The following is a 5,667-nucleotide window of genomic DNA, read 5'->3' on the forward strand; positions in this document are numbered from 1 at the left end:
ATATATACGAGGCAGGATATTTTGACACCAGTGTCAAATTTCAAAATTTGACACCGCATCTGATAGTCGTTAGATCAAAAAATATCAACGACTCTAATTTGCAAGCATGTGACACAATTAATCTTTTTTGATCTAACGACAGATAAGGTGTCAAATTTGAAATTTGAACTGGTGTCAAAGGATCTGCCTATATATATATATATGAGAAAAATATTTCTCAAGTAGCTTGCTATATATTTATCTCCGTCTACCTAAAAATTACGTAGTTTTATTTATTTATTTCCTTATATTAATTGATTCACGTTTGAATGATTATGATTTTCTTTTTCTCTCTCTTCCTTTATTACCATTGATCTATCTTTGTACGGTTATGATTTGTAGACGGAAATAAAATTATCTCAAGCAACTTGAGAAATAATAAGCGCATATATATATATATATATATATATATATATATATATATATATATATATATATATCAATTCCCTTGGCGCTGAAGGTTTAACTTTGCAGAAAAGCATTCAAAATAGGTTAGGATTTAGCACTTTAATTGTGTCTTAATACAATACGATGCAGGTTTTCTTTGTTATTTTTTTCTATTCTATTTCCTCTGTATGTAGGAAATTATTACAATTTCAACGTAGATCTCCATTCTAATCCTTATTTAATGATGTCATCAACCTTAATAGCGCGTGCGCATATATATATATATATATATATATATATATATATATATAGGAGCAGGATATTCTTATATCGGTGTAAGAATTAGAACTCTTACACTCAATCTTAACCATTGATCAACTTGTATCCAATGGTTCACATTACTAAAAAATTTGAGCCCTTAGATATAAGTGAGATCAATGAACAAGATTAAGAGTGTAATTTACACTGGTATAAAATGATCGTGCCCCATATATATGGCTTATTGTTTTTCAAGTTGTTTAAGATAATTTTATATTCGGCTATTGAATTATAATCATATAAAGATGGATCAATGATGACAAAGGAAAAGAGAGAAAAAGAAAATTATAATCATTTAAAATGAATCAATTAATACAAGAAAATAAATAAATAAAATAACATAGTTTTGGATGGACGAAGATAAATATATCTCAGACTGCTTGAAAAATATTTTTCTTTTGCACTCAACTGTTATAATCTCCAATTTCATAATAAAACTAAATAAGTAGATTTGAGGTGGAATATGTAATCATTTACGACAAAGAAACATTTACTGAATAAAGATGGGGTGAAGAAAATTCTACTAATGTATATAGCTTCGTGTCAAAAACTAAAGGTATCCGAGACCCTGAAGAGAAAGATTGGTACAAGTTAGAGAGATATTTGTGTGATGGGTCCATGATTCCATGAGATGTCCCTAACACATTATGGTTCTTGAAGTTTGCACTCAACCTTTTACATTTTTTGTACCGATTGCAGATTTTGGTCTCTTTATGAGCCTATTTATATATATGGAATAAAAGTACTTTCCGATGAACAAAAGAAACCCAAAATGGAAAAGTTTTATGTGCAAATGAGTTCGTATTTTGGAATTCGTGAATTTAAAACCAACAACCACTGCTTAACAATCACCAGTTTTTAATTATTATGAGGCGTGATGGGTTAGCCACATATCTCATGCATATCCGGCATTCGCTGCAAAAGAAAAAAGAATTAAAAAGTTAATTCATCACTTATAATATATCATAAATAGTGATACACAAATATAATTGATTTACAGAGAATTTGAAACTTGAGTCAAGGAATACATTGCTCTAAACTAGGTTTATTAAGGGAGTACCCTGTCAAGAATAATACTCTTGATTTTTCAGTAAGGAGAGTACCTTATCAAGAGGAATACTCTTAAATTTTTGTAAATCACTTTTCTAGAAGTATATTTTGCAAGGTTTCCTTACATCTTATGATTATATTTTATGTTTTGAGGACTAGAAATGAAATAGCCACAGAATAATAATCTAGTTTAAGGGAAAGAATCCACTTTTTGAAAGAGACATCAAAGGCGTAGAATGTAGAGTAAGGTGGTGATTCTCAATTTAGAAAATGCCGTTTGTCGGACCCAAACTTGCCCCTCCCATGTTTTTATCATATTTCTCCCCAAACCTTTGTGCCTCTTTGGTAAGGTAAAGCAAAAGCAAATAAATCAAAACATTCTCGGCAACCAAGCCAAAATTTAAGGCATGTCTAGTCACTATTTGCACGCTCTTTTAAGTCCTATTCTCAAGTTCTCTTTTTAACTCCTTAGTACTGGGAATTCTCTGCCAAAAGCTTTATAGGAGAAATACTTCTTTTCAAGGTGGACCTTTTGAATTTTGAACATCTAATTTTCATTCAGCAAAACCCAATATTTGAATGGTATTTACTAAGTTTATAGGCATGTTACTATGTTTGAAGGAGAAAAGTATACTTGATACTATACTTACTCACAAGGCTCTCTGGAAACTAAGAGAATGAAGTTAAGAGCTTCAAAATCACAACAGAGAATCAAAGAAATTCATCACTTGAAGAGTATTAGGCTCAAGAAAGAAAGCTCCAGGATGAGTACTCACTACAAAAAAAAGATTGTTTAGCCACATTTAAAAATGTGGCTAAATGTAACAAAAAACGTGGCTAAACCAAACTACCACACTTTTGCCAAATGTGGCTAATCTTGGCGTGGCATTTATTTGGCCACATTTCTTTCCTCACTTTGCTACTGTTGTCATGAGTGTGGTAGCATTATATTTGCCACAGTTATTTTTATATTAGCCACATTATATAAATGTGGCTAATTTGTAGGGAGAAAATAAAAAAAAATAATACATTTTTTTATTTTTTTTATAATATGCCTCTACCTAAATTTTAATTTTTTTTTGGCTGTCAATTAAAAAAACAATAAAACAATTGAAGGCCCTTAATACAAAGCATGATTTAGTTTCTATCCTGAAACTATCTAGCTCACAAGGTTACAAAGCAAAGCAAATTCTTCTTTTGCCAAAAAAGAATATGCTTTGTTTGAGATGTTATGCAGCATACCAAGGTTTGAACAACATCCATGTAAGTGTAGTTTCTCTTGCTAGTGACTTGGTCACCAGAACGGGAACAAACACATAAAAGAGTTCCAAACCATTTATGTGGTCATACTGTCAAACAAACAGAACAGACATCAACCTCAGAAAATAATCAACAAGAAAAAAAGATAAACAATTTAGAATTGGAACAAGAAAACAAAATTCAAAAAATGCAGCCACTAAAAAGGTAAATAAACATGAGCATGATTTTGCACATACACAAACATTTATAAATTACCATATGGATAAAGCATCGATGACAATCTCTGTTTTCGGAAGATTTTCTGTCATCTATATCAGAATTCTATAATACCAGTTATCCAAGCTATAAATGCAAAAATTAAAAATACTATGAAAAAATGCTCATCAATCTGCAAAATCCAATTCTGTTACAATTCCCTAAAGACAGAGACAGTAACTAACCTAAGGACAATCCAAATAGATAACAATCAGAGAAAATATGCATAGGCAGAGATATTGAGTTTAAAAATAATAAAAATACAACCTTTGGGCCTCTCTCAATGATCTGACAGCATAGAGCTTACCACTCTATTTCTCCCTTACCAACTTTGCTACCCCAAAGTTCCTTGACCCAATATCTTTAATTATGACAGGTTCCTTCTTAAAAAATCAAATAAAAAATAGTTTCAGTGTGCCAAGTGATTTGAAACATTATGCGATAGATATATGGACATCAAAATTACCATAAACACCAGCAACAGCCTCTATAGCTTTTTTCTTTGTTTTCTCATCAGCCATGATCACGATCTTCAGCACCACTTTCTACGCACACACGGGTCAAAGTCTGGATTATATTGAATTAGAGTTATTAGAGATTGCTAATAGTAATATCATAATTCTATAAATATGTATATGAAAGCTAATTAAGTTTCAACTCAACGTTTTAAAAACATTATTTAAGTGGATATGGTATTGGATCTAAACTCTAAACTCAGCATGCATGTGAAAGTGCTATCCAAATATAGGCATATACTAATTAACAATCAGTTTTTTTTTTTTTAAAAAAAAACAAAAACTAGTATTGCCCTTTTTCTCTCCTTGTTTTTCAATTTTCATTTTACCTCATTTGGATAGATAGATAGAGGCTTTATCAGTATATGGCTGGAGCATGTAGTTGATGACGATTAAAGAGGGAAAAAAAGGAGGGGAAAAGATGTTATATGAATATTCTGGATCTAGATCATTAATTTAATATCATAATCTGTCTAAAAGCAATGCAGTTTATACCAGCTTCCTGTTAGGAGGATGATTAAATCGACATGTTGCTCCAAATCTACAAAGACCAGTTCTGATGTATATGAATAATCTGGTTCTCCAGGATGCTCGGGATAAGGTCCTGATTCCATTGTTTCACTTGACCTCAAGTTCATTTGCCACATTGCATCTGAAATAACATGATATGAACAAGTCAGTTTCTCAATAAAGACATCATCTTAATCACAATACATGTGATTAAGATAAAAGTTTGACTGAGTACTCTTAGCAACAAAATGGCTTCTTTCCTAAAATATGTGTATATCACCACCTCTATCATGCACCTTCTAATCCTCTTTCTCTGATATATATCTCATCATCCTAACCCAGGCCATTCTGCCAAGGGCTTCTACTTTCATATACTGTTTCTGTAAATTATCAATGGTTTATTTATTCCTATAAAAAAATGGTAATATTTTAAGAATTTTCAAACATGGATAACAAATAAAACTCAAATCTGATAAAGTTTTTTAATTGTTCTGATGTTTCTGATTAATTTTCTACCTCAAAGCTCCAAACCTCTAAATTTGAATATGAAGGAATTGTTGTAAGAAGAAACTGGAAACAAGGCCTTCCAAGAACAGTGAACTTCTATCGTCATCCAAGCATCCATGTTCCCTATATACAAGGAAATGTTGAGTAATTGAAATTTAAATATACATTATGTGATACAAGTAACTTATCTAATAATGAAAAAATGGTTTCAATAAGTCTAGTGATATTTATATGCAAACATTAAGTGCTAAATTTTCTATAGATAACTCCATATTACTCATCTTCTGTTCATTTACTCAATGCAGAGTTGCGAAGTATAACAAATTAACATTAGAATTTAGAGGTCTATAAATAAACCATATATTCTTATAATGATATGAATGATAGTTTCTATAAATTTTAGGCATGGAAACTTAAAAGTTCCAACAAAAGAAACATAAAAATTGACTTTATATGAGTTATTATTGCAACTAGATACCACTCATTCACAAGTGAAAAGATTCTTTACCTTCCAGAGGGCCTAATATCCACTCATTCACAATTTTCAGTGCTGCTAGTAACAAGTTCATAAAACCAGATGCTAACCTGTAATAGTGCAACCAAGCAACCCTATTATTCCTAATCCTTTAATTGTTTTAGGGTGTAAAACATCACAAGCGAATTCAGTTCAGTAAGTTTCAATTGATAACTTCAGATCCAAGAACTTAAAATCAAAATAAGAACCTGTTGATTATCATGCAACGCTCTTGAGAAAAAGGTATCCGCTGTAAATATAAGCCAATCAACTTCAAAGTTCCCGAGTGGTATCTGCAAAAGAAATTCATAT

Source organism: Gastrolobium bilobum, unplaced genomic scaffold, assembly GCF_033153095.1.
Source record: "Gastrolobium bilobum isolate Gb01-03AN ecotype WA unplaced genomic scaffold, APGP_CSIRO_Gbil_v1 utg714, whole genome shotgun sequence".
Taxonomy (NCBI): Eukaryota; Viridiplantae; Streptophyta; class Magnoliopsida; order Fabales; family Fabaceae; genus Gastrolobium; species Gastrolobium bilobum.